This window comes from Manacus vitellinus, unplaced genomic scaffold, assembly GCF_001715985.3.
Source record: "Manacus vitellinus isolate BGI_N305 unplaced genomic scaffold, ASM171598v3 scaffold_104_pilon, whole genome shotgun sequence".
NCBI lineage: Eukaryota > Metazoa > Chordata > Aves > Passeriformes > Pipridae > Manacus > Manacus vitellinus.
The window spans coordinates 780,327-796,731 of NW_021938821.1; the positions used below are offsets into that span (position 1 = coordinate 780,327).

General features: G+C 42.0%; 1 protein-coding gene across 4 annotated transcripts in view; it reads left to right on the forward strand.

Annotated features, from left to right (window-relative positions):
- The first annotated feature begins 977 nt into the window (after positions 1-977).
- The window catches only part of PPARA (peroxisome proliferator activated receptor alpha), a 28,741-nt gene continuing 13,313 nt past the window's right edge, over positions 978-16,405 (forward strand). For 3 of the 4 annotated variants that reach the window (XR_003916222.1, XM_018088549.2, XM_029963691.1), the window contains exons 1-2: positions 978-1,149; positions 3,135-3,257. The gene's annotated coding sequence lies outside the window, so the exon portion shown is untranslated. Of the gene's footprint in view, positions 1,150-3,134; positions 3,258-15,250; positions 15,433-16,405 lie in introns of those variants that run through there. The other variant, XM_008927389.2, reaches the window with a different exon arrangement.

Genomic DNA, 16,405 nt, shown 5'->3' on the forward strand with positions numbered 1-16,405 from the left:
GTGAGGGGTCTGAGGGGAGGGTGTGAGGCATCTGAGGACTGTGAGGGGTCTGAGGACTGTGGGGCCCGTGAGGAGTGCGAGAGGTCTAAGGACTGTGACGGCTGTGAAGGGAGTGAGGACTGAAATGGGTGCGAGGGGTCTGAGGACTGTGTGAGGACTGAAATGGGTGCGAGGGGTCTGAGGACTGTGTGAGGACTGAAATGGGTGCGAGGGGTCTGAGGACTGTGTGAGGACTGAAATGGGTGCGAGGGGTCTGAGGACTGTGTGAGCGGGGTGCGAGGGGAGCGGGAGCCGCCCCAATCGGACCGCGCGCGGCGGGAGGAGTTGTGCCACGACCTCAACTTCCCGGACCTGTGTCACCCTGCCGCTCCCGCCCTTTCCGGTCCCGGTCCCGAGCCCCGATCCCGCTCGCCGGCACCGGCAGCCGGGGACGCGGCGGTGCCCCGCCCGGTCCCGGCACAGTCGCAGCCCGCAGGGGCAGCGATGGCACGGTACTGCCTAAGCGCGGCCCCCGCCGCCGCCGCTGCCCGAGTCCCGCCGGGCTCCGGGAGGAGCCGCGGAGCGCGCCCGGGCTGGTGACGGCGCCTGCCTCGCAACGCGGCGGCGGCTGCTAAATGACCTGTCCTCTCTTCTCGCTCCCCTCCTCGCTATTCGCCTGCTCCTTAGTCTCCCTCGCCCCGCGTGCGAAAGCACCTCGCGGAGCGGCGGAGGCAGCGGGCGGAGGTAGCGGCCCAGGGAGATGCTGTACGCGGCTCCGCTCGCGGCTCGGCTCGGCGCCGCCGCCGGCTGCGGGGACGGGCCAGGGCCTGCGGGACGGGCAGCAGCCGGCCCAGCGCGGCGGCGGCAGGTCAAGACCAAAGCCTGGGAACCCCGGGGGAGCGGGGAACGGGGGGGGTGATGTCCCCGGGGGAGCGGGGAACGGGGGGGGGTGATGTCCCGTCACACAGGGTGCTGCTTGGCAACTGTCATGTGTCCTAAATGGGGCACATCTGGATTGTCCTTAACCTGGAATGAACTCGGGCACTGGGCAGAAAGTACGAGCCTGGAGGTTCCCGCTGTTGGCTTGGCTGGGCCAGGCGGGTTGTGCTGTTCCCGGTCGGCCGCTCGGAGGGAAGCCCTCTGTCCTAGGAGTGGGGGCTCTCTGGTTTGGTGAGTTCTTGTTGTCCCTCTGGGGCTGGTCACTTGCTCTTCAGAAGGCATTCCAGAAGTACTGATGGAAAAGAGCGCGAAGACGTATTGCCTTGTATTTATATTAAGATTGGCACAGTCTCAGTAACACGGGTAGCTGTTCCCAAGCTCGCTGAGGGAAGTAGTATGAGTACAGGATTCATCAGACACGATTATCTGGAATGATAATGTCTGGCACTTTGGTGGCATTGGATGTCTTAGTAGTACTGCACTAATAGGGGTGTCACATAAGTTTTGTTGTGAAGGAAAGTGGTGGTCAAACTGCACTTGTGTTACAGAACATGCACAGATTTTCTCATTGGCATCCTGCACCGATCACTTTTAGATATTTACTTTGCAGGCAGCAAAGCCGATCAGCTTTAAGAACTGTTTCCTTTATGAATTCTGAATCCCTGACTGAGCACTGAGGTTACCTGGTCTCATGCTGGAACCAAGGGCAGTTGTGGTTCATGTGATGTGGTCACACGTCTGCTCAAAGCTAAACCAGTGTCATAACCTTTGTTAGCTGGTGTGAGCTGCCAAGGGACCATCAGCTCCTAGTTAATTTAGTGGCAGATTTGGGGATTTTGAGTAACATGATGTGGTGTTTTGGAAGGATGAGGGTGTGCAGACCTTATCAGAGGTTTGTGGAACTGTGCAGGCAGCATGCGCCCTCCCTTTTCCCATGTTTGGAAGGAACTCTTAGTGTGGTCCAAAAAAAATTCTTATCAATCTTTTGCTACTTTATATTGACTGTCATCCTCTGCAGTCAGGTGCACAGGGAGTTCTGGCTACCTACTGCAAACCTGCACATCCCAAACACCTGGTGGTTTTGTCACTTGCTTTTCAGTGGTTCTTTAAGGTCTTTATTTCCTGTTCATCCTGTAGTCTTCATAAATGCTATAATGAATTTTAAACCATGGGAGAGAGGGTTACATTTCAGTTGTGATTTCGTCCAGTTATGCTTTTAATATTTCACATGTGGAGTGTTATAAAAATACTAGGGGAAATTATGTCCTACAGGAGAGTAGGATATATGGCCTAAGGTATTTATCTTGTTCTAGAATATGGATTATAATGCTCACTGTTGTCCCAAGATGGACAAGGAGGGCAAAGGAATTTTTCTTAGTATTTTTTCTTTTTAGAACAGCTTGTACTTCAAAATTGCAAACAGCACTATTTTTCTCTTTAGTTTATTGTAACTTTCCTACTGAGATTTGAGTTCTGTTTTTCTTGCATATTTTTGCAAGGGGAAAAAAGGGGACACCATACTTGTTTTGGAAGATAAATGAATTAATATTTACTATATGTTCAAGCATACTTTCCTAAAGAATTTTGGAATTTTAACTTCCTTTTAATCTGACTGCTCTTTCAAAATCTCCCCAAATCTTTAATTTTTTGCATTTTAGAGGTATGTATAGTTTTTGTTGTTGTTGTTTTTAATGGACCTTGTAAAGTATATAAAAGCAAAATCTGTACCTTTGGGGGTGTAAATGGTACTTAAAAGGCCCATTGCAAAGACATCTTATGCCCCTTGGAAACCATAACAGTTTGTCCATTGAAAGGCTTGGACGTTTGTGGGAATGCTCCTTATGAGTAAAAGTATTTTGCTTTAGAACAGATAATTAAAATAGCACAGAGCTTTCACTATAATATTCTTAGTTGAGTGGTTTTGAATTTTTCTAGTATGAAGAAAAAAAGATCAGAATGATATTGGGATATACTAGTCATATTCCCTAGTTAGCTAGATGTCAGTGTGGTCCTGCTGTAAAACTGGTGATGTATTAAAAGCCTCAATCATTTAAAATGTAATTTTAGCCCAAGTGAAATGACAGCGTTTTTTTTCCTGCAGAAGCATTAAGGAATATTTTTTGAAAAGCCTTAAATTACATCATCTCAATATAAAATCAGAATAGTAAGCTTTGGGAAATTTTGTTGACTCTTTATTTTTATTTTTTTTAAGAAAGGATGTCAGCAGCTTTTTATTGATGAAGAACCACTTGTTATCACCAATGTGCACATGAAATGGAAAGGGAACAGATTCTGGAAAACAACTTCTGTTACAGCCTTGCAAGATACTACCTGAAGTGGTGAGTACATATGTGGGCTGGAGTCTGTCCTGGCATTGTTCTTGAACAGCTAGGGAAGAACAAACATTTGGGGGAGAATCGCTGTCAGGAGTGATTAATGTATAGTCAACTGACAAGGAAGGAAATCTGAGCAAGCAGTGCCAATAAATAATTGATAAACAGAAAGCAGTAGCACAATCAGGAGAGCAGAGGAAATAAAACTTCCTTATGTTCTGATATCTACTATGGTCTTAGGCAATAGTTATTAGAATTCTGAATTCTTAATATTTTAGAAGTAGAGTGATCAGGATTTCACTGTCAAATTAAATATTGAACAACTTGTTATGAAGCAGAATGCTGTTTTTTTCACTGAATTAAAAAGTACTTATCTGGTAGGGTTAGGCTCTAAATCATCAAAATAAAACTAAAATCTCTGAAAGAGTGTGATATTTGGCATGTCTTAAAAACATTGAATTGATATGAGAAGATTGTTGTGTGACCAGATTGCATGTGGCATTGAGATGTTGCCAAGTCTGACTCCACTTCCTCATACCAGTTCTCATAGTTTCTGCTTATGAAACAGTATTTATTTATAAGTGCATTGCATGTGTCTTTAAATATCTAGGAAGTGTAATTTCTGTGTCCAGTGAAGGGCTTCTCGTGCACAGATTAATACAAATTATAAAATACAACTCATTGGCATTCCAATGCTGACTGAAGCTTGAGTTGTTACGTGAGTAGTTTGTGTGGGTCTTTGCTGTGTCTTAAAATCCACATGGGGTTGAATTTTTTTTTTACTTTGGAGATTGAAAGATGCAAATTACCAAAGAGGCAGAGTTTGTTCTCTGGTATGATATTCCTCTAAATTTATTGGTTTAAGTTCAATTTGTCTTGTGCCTGTGGAAACACTAGGAGTGGCCAGCATTTGGCAGATTACCCATTCCTTTCTAGAAATGCTGATATACTATCATGGCTTTTAAAAAATATATAAACTGAGAAATTACTCACTTAATCTTTCCAAATAGTAAAATAAACTTGTTCAAAAATGTGTCTGCCTTGAGGAACTCAGAGGAGTGAGCAGCTACTGAAGTTGTTTCCAGGCAGATGAAATACATGTGAAAGCAAGTTAGTCCAATATTTTCATATTTCATTTTTTGGTATCTCATTCGTTTGCTTTCAGTTTGTTGGTAAGTACATAGAAGGAAACCAGAAATGCTGTTTGGTGTGCAAATGAAGTGCAGGTTGAGTAACACCTTACTCATCTGTGAGTGTATAATATCCTGGAGCTGAGAGAATGTATCATTATGGATAGCTTAGAGTTTGATGTATTTTACATTAAAAAATGGTACCATAATAACTCACTGTTATTTATATTTAACAAAAAAAAATGATCGTAAAAATTGATCATTTGAAACTATTTCACAGCCTGTGATTAAGGTTTGGAGGCAGGATTACTGTTTTGTTGTATATATCCATGCAGCCAGCACTGTTAGGCTGAGTGAATACTGTTATTTGCATACAGAATGGCTTGTATTGCCATTCTTTTTTTTTGTTACACAAATAAGTGCTACATGCCTGTTCTGTTGTAAATAATTATTTACTGGAAATGATTGATATAACAAATCACAGAACAAACCACTGAATGTGAATGTTCAGAAGGTAAGAAGAACTTCTGTCTGTTTGCAACACCTATTTGGAAGTGAAGACTTGAATTAGTGATGATATGTCCTAACCTGCTGTTAGTGTTACTGCTTCAGCAAGAATGGTATGAAGTACCTGACACTGGAGTCGTGGGGCAGGGTGCCATTAAACAAAAGAACTCCCCCCATCTTTATGCAGCATGTGTGAGGGGGAAGGTGGGCCTCGTGTCAGCAGGCTTCTTTGGAGACTTCCTGCATTCATCAGCAGGCAGTGCCTGGTGGCTTTCTGGCCTAGGGCTGGGGAATGCTCCAGCACAGATGTCCATTAATGCACTCACTCTGATGTTAAAATAAAAATAATTGCAGCCCAGAGGTCATAGTGACTATTGTTGCCTCGTTGGCAATTTTCAGGGGAAGATTACAATATGTGTGTGTGTATATATATATATATATATATATATAGTGAAATTTATTTATTCTTACCCCCCTCAGGATAAAAGACTGCTGTGTGCAATTAAGCAGGCCAGACTGATCAAATCAGGCAGCAGCCTTGGTACCTTGTAAGTAAGAGACAAGCAGCACAGGATACTGCCTTTGAAAAAAGCAGCAGCTGTACCTGTTGTGTTCTGTGCTGCCACACAGACATAACTGCACATAAACATGCCCATGTTTTCAAAACACTGTCAAATGTTCAACTTAAATGTACATTTTGGGCACCTGATTCTCAGCATACTGAGCTGCCATAATTCCAGCTGAATTTGCAAGGAGTTGCATTTTCTCAAGATTATAAATCCTGTAATAAATCCTGTGGAAATGTAGAAGTGATTAGCCTTTAAGAATACAAATTGTTCAGTTTGCAGCTTTCATTCATTCGATTTCTCTTTTACATGGCAGGGGTGTGTGTGTGTATGAATGAGCACATAAATGCAAAAAGGACAGAAAATAGGATGTCTTCTCTCTGTTGTTCCTGATAGCCCTGCAGATATAGACTACAGCAAGAAATGTGGTTACAGAGCGTGATAGATCTGGTCTAGGCCCCTTCTTTCCATCTACCACCCGTGTGTTTCTGTCCCCCCTTTTGCAGCCCCTCGGGGGGTCTGTCCAGCCATCTCTGGCTGGTTTTCCCGTGTTACTCAGCGAACGGGATGGTTTCACCGAGGCCGTGTCTGCCCGGGGAATAACCCGTGCCAGGGCCTGTTCTCGGGGGCTGGACACAGCCGTGCTCCTCCCCAGGCTGCCCCTGGCTCCCGGGCACAGCGCTGTGCTCCTGGCCTGGGCTTTTCCTGGGAGCGGGCCAGGCCGGTGTGCCCAGGGTGGTGTCCCGGGGGACGCCGACACTCGGCTTGGCCCCGCTCTGGGCTCCCGTACTAGTGCAGGGTGGCCAAGGGCGGGAGCCAGCGCAGGCACGGGGGTGGCGTGGCTGGGAAGGGAGGAGCGAGAGGGAAGGTGCGGGGACCTGTGGAAGGGATGTCCTTGTGATTTGAGGGAGCTCTTATGTTACTTAAGCTTGTCTAAGTACCCTTTAGGTAACATTATTTTGCAATCAGTGACTCAGTTTGGCTCTGCAGAGAAATGCTGTGTCCCCATAACTGCTCTTTCAAAGTCTGGTTCAAGCCGGCTGAAATGCCTTAGAAAGTGAAGTAAAACTGGAATATGAAAGTACATATATTGCTTTTTAAACAGGCTTTCTTATCCTGGCTGTTTCCCTGGATTCATGTTTTAGTTCCACCTTTCTGCAATTCAGATGCTTCCTCAGTTAAAAGGAGTGGGGTGGCAATGCTGGTATTGCCGTTAAACTGGTGACCAGACACCCTTCTTGTCATGGGAAGGATGAGCCGGGAAAATAATGGCAGGAAAATAATCGTTTATGTTTTAACACTTTTGGATCTCGCAGGAGTGTGGGGCTTGTGATCTCCATGCTGTAGTGAGTGACCTGATTTAGAGCTGTGAAGTCATGTGTCCCAAGAATATCCTCTATCTGTCGTGTCAGGAGCTTGCAAGTACAAGTACTTGATGTCCATTTGCCAAAAAATGTAGATTAATTGCATTCATGCCAGTTGCCAAGGCTCTTGTCAGCAATGCTAATTCATTGTAAACTTTGTTTTTGTGTGATACATTTGTTGCAAAGAAAAACTTTTTAAGGTAGGGATGTCTAGGTTATCAGACTAAAACTGAAGGCCTTTGTCATAACAAAAAAAATCCAGAACAAAACCCAAACAAACAAACAAAACAAAAAGTGAAAGAATTTTGTTTCTCATTCCACTTTGGGTACTCTGAGTTGTGACATGGCATTAAATTGAAGTTAGATTATTTTTAGCAGGTTTTATTTGTGTATTTATTTAAGTGTAATAACTGAGCAACAAGAGCCTGTAAAATACTTCGAAGGAATGAGTGAAATAGTAGCACAATGAAGAATAAGTAAACTACACAACTCCAGGTGCTGTTTGTAGAAGACATTAGATTTTTTTGTGCTAGTAGAAGAGTGTGAAAGCTAGCCCATTGGAATGACTCAGTTTGCAAAAGTACACTTGCAAGCAGAAGGGGCCTAAATCTGTTATACCTTGTCTGAGGATCATTCTTTTTGATAGGATATAAATTCTTCTGTTAAGCTGAATTAAGTTTATCAAATCAGTCATGTTACTATGTCTGGGCAAGGGAATAGAGTTTATCAGTGAAATAAAACCACTGAAAATACACAGTGGTGGTGTTCTCTGCTAAGAAGGCGAATTCAGGCTTCTTGAATCTCTTCCAGAAACAGATGTAAATTGCTCTGTAGCTTTTCAAACAGTGAATAATCCCGGTCTGTTGTGGTGGGTGATGAATCATGCAGGGGGCTGCAGATGGTGCAGCTGTGCAGGCGCTGCAGGAGCTGGGGTGGGAGACTGCAGGGCCCCAGGGGGTGATAGGAGGTGATTTGGGGTTGGCTGATATGGCTGATGAAAGAGTATTGGAAGGAGCGTGCCAGGGCAAAGCCCAAACTGTAACCTGAGATTTGGGATGGGGAGACGGAAAGGGGGCACTCTTGAGGCAGAAAGATATTTTTCGTTGTTATTGGTCTTTGAAAAGAAAGTTGCAGCATGAAACACCAAAGTAACTGGACTTTGTCCCGAGCCAAAATAAGAAGGAGCCCGAGCCTAGATGTAGGAATTGAAGCTGTAAACAAAAAGAGAACACTAAGAGACTTCGTGTCCCTTTTAAAGGAATGCTGGTCGTAAGTAGGAGAGCTGTTGCAGGGACGGGTACAGATGCAAAGCTGTGGGCTTTTTTATTTCAGTTTTTCTAAGCATGACCTGTGTAACGAGATCAGGGTCGCAAAGTTTGGGAGTTTGTGAGGTGGAGAAGTTGTATCTGAATAGGCAGACTAACAATGGGGAGTTGCAAGGCCTAAGTTATCATTAAAAGGCAGGTAAGACTCAACTGAAGCTTTTCACAATCTTAACTCAATATGTGAAACACACCAAATCATCTTTCAGCCTTTTGCATTAAGGAATTTTAACTTATCTTTTTCTTTTCTTCCCCTCTCCTTTTAGATTTAGAAGTATTGTTCCAGAACAATAGCTCTTTATTCAGGAAGAATGTTACCATTAAGATGTCTGTAAGAACTAGTATTTTTGCTCACGGGTCAGGAATTTTCAACCAAAGTGAATATTTCACCACTGTTTCAAGGACAGCCAATTATCTTTTTCTTAATAAAGTATGTGATTAGGAGTCCAAGTGAGTTCCAAGTCTTGGAAATTGTAGAATAATCCAATACTGACGTAACTTCAGGCACCTGTTGAGCACTTATGTGTTCTACAAAACCTAGTAAATATAAAACAAATACTGAAAATGAACTGGAAAAAAAATGTGGGGGAAGAAGGCAAAAATCCAGATCTGTCTTGGAAGAGAGTTATGCTCCAAAAGTGCTAAAGCGAAAGCTGTTTTCAGGGTTGTTTTCTCATGTCTTTTGGACTAGTTACCTGTCAGGTATATGCAGAATGGTCTGCTGTCCTCTCCCTCTACAGAGTAATTCTGAACCTGCAAGCCTTGGCAAATCAGAGAAAGCAATAATGGCTGCAAAGGCATTAAAGTCCTCTAATTGTTATGGAAGTTGGTAGCCTGGGAGAAGAAAGGAAAACCCGTTATTGAGCCTCCTGAGGAAATGAGGCAATAGGAGTTCAAGAGTTCCCTGTTCTGTTTGGCCTGTCCTGTGCCAACCAGCCCAGGAGACAAGGAGCCCCCAGCAGCACGGGCTGCCCCAGCTCCAGCAGCTTGTGGGGAGGGGGCACCGTGAGCACAGCCCAGGGAGGGGAGCAGGGAGGCATCCCAGCACAGCAGGAGTGCCAGTGCTGTGGAAATGTGGTGTCTCTGGGAGCAAAGAATGGAAATTAAAGCTTTTTTATCCTTCTCCCCAAAGTTTTAATTTAATTTAAGGTTTTGTTTGCTTGTCTTTTTATCCTTTCCCCAGTGTTTTAATGCTGGCAGTAGTAAACACCCATGAATGCTGCTTTTTGAATTTGGGTACTATCTCGATGCTCTCCAGCTTTTATCATGCTGTTTAAACAATTGCAAAAACTTCACTGCTGCTCAGTAAACTCAGAACTACTTGGCACCTGTCTGATATGTGACCTTGAATTAGGTTGTATTTAGCTAAAGTATTTATTTCACAGGATCAGTCCTTTGCTCTTCTGTCAAATAAGCAAGGTTGAAATCATACCAAAATATTAAATATACTCAGAGAACAAAAGATTAGGTGATTATTTCTTATCCTTCATTTTACTGTAATTTTCAGCTGAAGACAGGTATTTTTATTTATAACACAGCAAGGATTCTAAGTTCTAAAGAGTATGTTGCTGCCAATAAGGTATTATCAGCAATATATACCAATTGCTGTCACACATAAAGGTCTGCAGATATAAAACAAGAGGGATTCTTATCTCCTAGTTTATAAGAACCTCATTTTAAGTTATCCATACATTTACATGAACCCTAAAGATTGATGAAATAGTATTAAGTGTCAGAAAGTGCATTAAAGGCCTTGTTTGACTCTTAAGTTAGTGACAATTGTTTTTATATCTTTTCATAAATATAGTATGTCTGAAATTTCATATTTGTTAGAAAGAGTTACTAGACAGCTGTGCTTGTAAAAATTATGATGTCTTTCTTGATAGAACAGTCATGTAAATGTTCTTGTGTTGGTTTATTTGGTTTTATTTTATTTTAATCAAGCATGTGAGCAAGTAAAACTTCTGAGTGAGAGGTTTATGTAACAGCACAGTCAATATGTTTAATGGAAAATGGCCAAAAATTTTGCCTGGCACTACCTCTGTATGTATTAGATTATAATTTTAATTGACAATTTTAGTTGCACAGATGTCTTTAATTTGTTATCCTATGAAGTTTATTTTTACCATATGTAGTAAAATGTTCTCTGCAGGAGACTTAGCAAGGGGTTTACATTTTATTTACTTCAAAAATTGATTATATTGGAGATAATCATTTAGTTACCACACTGAAATACAATTTTTGTTTACCTTTTACCCTCAAATGTCTTTATCCTTCAACAAATGAGGTCTCTGTAGAATATCAGGGGTATAGTTAGAAGGTTGTTGAGCAGGCACTTTTCATAATCTGAGATGCTGTAATCACATGTGTAAGGAAACAATTGCAACATTCCAATTCAGTCTTAAGGATCTGGTTCCCAGTGAGCAGCATGTTGGGACAAACGCGTGGGCTGTTTGTAAACCCTGGACGTGTCACAATCAGCTTTGACTTCACCACTCAAACTTACTTTTGTGTATTATTTTTAGAAAAAAAATTATAATGGTTTAGGGCATCTAATCTGTGCAGACAGTTTATAAGACACTTTTTGTGGGGTGTTTGGTTTGTTCCTTTTTCTTAATTCTCTTAGTTCTGGCCATAACATGCAACCAGATTTAGCCTCAATCTGAGCACTGATCTCTGAAGCTGAGGTGTCCCTGACTGTTAATCAATTCAAAATCTTGGTTAATGTAATTAGCTTGTCAGACATTTGTACAGTATTGCAAAACTTAGAAAAAAAGAGGTGACTTTCAAATGAATGGGTGAGGAGTTCTCAGGCACACCAAACAAATGGGTAAGGATTTTTTGGGATACATGGGGAAAGTGAAAGAGCTTTGAGTTCATCAGCAGGGTAATAAAAATATAGCAAATACTCAGATGACACATTTGTGTGAACGTGACCTTGGGTCTTGGATCAAATAGCAAATACATGTATGTCATGTTTGTCTGAATGTGACCTTGCCTTGGTTCAAATATCAACCATGAATCAAATCCCAGCTTTCGATGTACGTGTAGGGAGAACAGCCCTACATGATCTTGGCTTCTCAGCAGTTGTGGTCCCCACGTGTGCATGTTCAGCATCTGTGTGCTGAGCAGTGTGCTGTGAGCCTCACAGCCCACAAGGGCTTGTCACAAAGGATTTAGAGTCCGGAGAAGTTTGGAGCACAAACTGCTGTGGCTGATATGATTAACACATATAACCATTCGAATCCTCCTCAAGTATGGAATGATTTGAGTGGAATGTAACTGTGACCTGAGGTACTGACATGGAAATGCAAAACCTGGAGATTCTTTGGAGAGGGGAAAAGAAAAGGGAGAGTGTGTTGCAGGTGTAAAAGTTTATAGAACAGTGAAGGGTGTTCTTTAGAAACTCTGGTGGGCTTTGAGAGGTACTGGTGGAACTGAACTTGAAAGACAGCCCATGACAGAGAACACGGACTACTCAAAAACATACTGGTTACCACAGTGTTGCCACGGCTTAGTTTCTTGTGGAAAAGAAATGATCGTTGCTTTTTTTGGAATCTCTTGTTAGTAAAATACTTTCTTCAGTGGTCGTGCCTCAAAAATATTGGATGTTATGAACTCCAATATGAATATTTGCATTAAGTGCATTAACAACTAATGTAATGAATTGAAAAATCTTCCTTCATACTGTTGTCCAGGCTGATTTTTTTCTAAAGCCATGTTAAAAATAGTATCTTTATTCTATAGATTTATAGATTAAGCTTCTAGTCAATTCTGACCCATGTGTCAGAGCTCATTATTGACTATAAAAATGGAAACAGAGGCACACAATTACAGATTGCCACTTTTTCAGGACTTCTATGCATCTGGATTTTAAAAGTTGAAGCAAGATGAAAGACTTTAACAGAAAGTTTTCCACTTAAGTCTTTTACAATGTTTGCTTGGTTTTTGAATCCTCTAAAGATTAGACTGAGTTATAATGTAGTTAAAGAAATACAAAAGCCCAGAAACTCAAAAAATGCAAAGCAACCAACCAACAACAACAAAAAAAGTGCAACAAAGACTGCTCCAAAAACACTTCTTGAAGAAAATAGTAAAGTGAAGGAGAACATTATAGGTTGCCAATAACCCTAATATAGTATTATACAGTTTGTTAACTAATATTACTGTTAACTTATACTGAAGTCCTGACTAGACAACTCTTTAAAGAATTCAGCAGACACAGATTTAAAAGAGATTTGAAAGCTTTCCTTTGACATATAACTCCTTCTGACTTTAGTTTCAGTTCAGCATTCACTAGAAAGAGAAGTCAAGTCTTCCTATTCCCAGTTGCAGAAACCTCCAAAACATTTACTCTTGGGATGAAAACTCACATTTAGAGGAGGGGAAAAAAACCCAAACTAACCAAAAAATCTCCAAGTCCTCCTGGTGTTCTGTGCAGACTTGAACCTATTTGAGCTTGAGTTCCATCTCCACTCTTTACAGAAGTGAGGTAGGAAGATGTTTCTGTTATCAAAAGGAGCTCGCTGCAGATCTGAGCGATGCCGTGTGATACAGCTGGTGGCCGTTTGTGTGGAAGAGGGCAAGCATGGCTGCAGAGAGGTGCAGATTTGAGGTGATAGACCTGTAAGTCTTGTCTTTGGAGCCTGGAGGCAAAGATTGCACAACCTTTCTGTCCCATTGCTGATGAAGCCTAATCTGACTCCTGTTGTTAAGGGGGGTGGCAGGGGCTAATTTAAGTACAGGCTTCAGATCTCAGTGTGCCAGTAACCCAGAGCTGTGGTCTGCCTTTACATCTGAAGTTGAGCTGTCTGCTAGAGTGACTGGAGTTACTAGTCTAATACTGTGGATGAAATGTGATGAAATCTATTTCTGGTCTAATGAGAAAGTGTAAATGTAAAGAGTTCTGAGCTGGGTTCCTAGTTACCAGGTTCTTGAGGGCCTTGTTGAATTTAAAATTCTCTCTTAGAAAGCCATTTGCTGCTAGGATGTTGTTTTATTCTTTACAAGCAGCTGAAGACTTTCTTTGAGCTCGATTCTAGTCTAAGCTTGAGTTTCCAGCATTGGAACTATTATTTTACTTCAGTTGTTTATTGGAGCATGTTGTTTCAACTCAGAGTAAATGCCCATATCTTCCATTTACTGGGTTTCTGTGGGAGTTTTAGTGCTGGAAGGATGATGAGTATCTGGGGGGATGTGCCCATACCAACCTGCATGATCCTGACCTCCATGCCCCTGTCAAAAGATGATAATACCACTTATCTAATAAAGATGCTGCCTGATCTGCAAAGCAGTTTTCACCTCTCCCCGGGGCCTGAAGAGGCACTGGCTTCTTTCCTGCAGGCAGTGCAGGTGCCAGGGTTACAGACCCATCAAGCAGTGCAGATGCAGGGTTACAGACCCATCAGGCAGTGCAGGTGCCAGGGTTACAGACCCATCAGGCAGTGCAGATGCAGGGTTACAGACCCATCAGGCAGTGCAGGTGCCAGGGTTACAGACCCATCAGGCAGTGCAGATGCAGGGTTACAGACCCGTCACTGCGTTCTGTAGGGGAGGCTCAGCCTGCGCATGCACGTTTGTTTGTTGGCCATGCAGCACGTGTATCCCTCTCCCCAGCTGCTTATTTCTGCTCCCTGCATTGAGCCAGCACTAATAGTTGTAAGGCTCTGCAGTGAACTGGATCAGGGAAGGGACCTCATTGAAAAGTACCACATCTTTAGTATGTAATCATGGCCTGGAAGATTAGTCACGGCTCTGGAAATTCCATTGAGCTCCACTCAACCCAAACATGTTAAGTGAGCTGTCTGACACTAGGTGAGCTGAATTACCTCTCTTATTTCTGTTTGCTGAAAATTAATTTCCGCCTTGTCATTTTTTGCTCCCTTAGTAACTGCATCTGTGCGAAAGTGAGAGGATATGATATTTGAAATAAATAGTTTAATTATCTCCTGCATGGTTTTGTTGCTGTCCTGGTATTAGTTACATCTTAAACAGTAATCCTGGCAAAACAAACAATTTTTAGAACTATTTAGCGTATAACGAATGTGTTAAATAAGTAAAAGAAAGTATTGGAGGAAATTGTGTATATGTAATCACGGGTTGGGAATGCAGCTGAATACTTAAAGCAGAAAGGTTGCATTTAAAAGGGGGATGAGCGGTCCTGTTCAGAGACACTGATCTGTAATACACACCAGGCAATGTCTTTTAAAATCCAAGGGGACAGAAAATCCTGGGACCAAAGAAATGCAGCTTCCTGTCTCTGTAAGTTTTCCTTGGGTTTGCTTAAGTGATATAAAACCAAAAAAGAAATATTCCCATCTTGTTTTTAGCACTTTGTCATGGCTTTGCCCCAGTTGGCAACCGAGCCCCACGGAGCCTCTTGCTCCCTGCCCTGCCGTGGGACTGGGGAGAGAGTCGGAATCACGGCTGATGGAACTTTTCCTCACGTAGCTTTTAAGATCTTACCTTTACAGTTCTACTATCAATTTTCAAAATTAGGGTATGTGAATTCTGGTTTCTTTTAAAGGCAAGGGTACTTGTAAGTTGCATATGCTGTCTTGGAGCAAAGACAAAGTTTTCCAGTGTGAGTTCTTTCAGGAGAGGGGTGTGGAACTGGCAGTTTTGATGAAGGGGTTGCTTAGGAAAATTTTTCATCACAAGTATAGTAAATTCTCTCTGTCTTAGGTTCTTAATATTTTGTAAAATATAAAATATTACTAGTATGTAAGGTTACAGAGTATGGAAACTGAATCAATTGTCATGTGATAGAGAAGAAAAATGTGCATCCTTTCCCAGATAGAAGTCTGAGCGTCACATTTTAGGTGCCAAATTTTTTATTTTCAGTTGTTTTTTATGTGTTGTATCAGGATATTGGAAATATCCTGCAGCTTACATATTCAGGGCTCTTCCTGTTCGCCTAATTTTCTGGAAGTATCTACTGCAATCACTAGTTTTACATGTGCTGTTTTCAGCCCCAGCATTCTCCAAGTGACCTGGAGGTAATGATTGTTTCAACTTTAACCTTGCTATTTGCACGCAAGCCCTTTACACGATCAATTTGTGTATGCAATAAGTTCAGACTTTGGCACTGCTCCCCAGAGACCTTTGCATCTCAGAGACCTGCTTCCTTGCAGGGATTACCCCTGCTGGGGCAAGTATTAAATGTGGAAGGGCCGGGGATTCAGTGTCCCTCCATCCCTTTCCAAAATTGAGGCAAAGAGCCGATAGCTGCACAATTAGGTGCTCTGCTGGGATAATCTGTGAGTTCTGTGAGACCTGTGCCAGGTTTATAGGTAAGTTACTCAGTGGGTATTTGCAGTGTGGTGGTGGGAAAGGCTTCCTTTGAAAATTGGCATATTTCAGAGATAACGGGATGTGAGAGAGCACCAGTAAAGCCTGTTTAACCTTAAAACCATAATTACATGAAATTGTGTCCTTATTTTTCTATGTTCTATTCTCTTGTTTTCAGTTTACTTTGTGCATGTTTTATGTAGGGGTAGGAAAGGGGTTATGGAGACTAAAGTATTATATGGGAAACTAAGTAAATCCTCTGGGAATATGTTTGTGACACAGAATTTTTGTAAAGACTTAATAGACACAAGTGTCTGAGTGGAATCATCATGCTGCAGCTACCACATCTACTGTTGTAATACGTACAGGTTTTTGTAAAGCAAAACACTGTCTGAGAATATTACTTACATGAGCTTCATACTCACTACCCCTTTTATTTTAGAAGCTTTATTTTCATACAAGCAAGGATCAATGCCTATTATGTGAAACCTGCCAAGGAAAGCATATGCATGTGGAAACATGCCCAAAACACAGAGAAGCCAGAAGGCAGTTTACTGCATGAATACTAGACATATTATTTAAAGTTTTTCTGTGCTTTTAAAAAAAATCAGTTATGACTTTTTCAGTAATGAAAATATGAGTGTATTTTGACAGTCTTCAGAAATGGGTATGCTTGCTAAGGTACCAGTTAATCATTGACAAGAGCTGTAATGATTAAGCAGCTGTAATTTACTTGTAGTGTTTGAAAGTACAAAAGGGTATGTAATAGTTAAAACAAGAAGCACCCAATTTATGTTTCACTAGCTGTTAGGTTGTTTTTATGTAAATTTAGCTCAAAAGGCTGGTGAATTTTTCATACTGGTTGTAAATGTGGAAAAGGATGGTGCACTTTGGGCGATACCAGGCAGCTGTTGCCATGTTCAGAGTTCTGCTCCCACACCTTTCCTTTCCTTTCCTTCCTTTTTTGTTGATGCC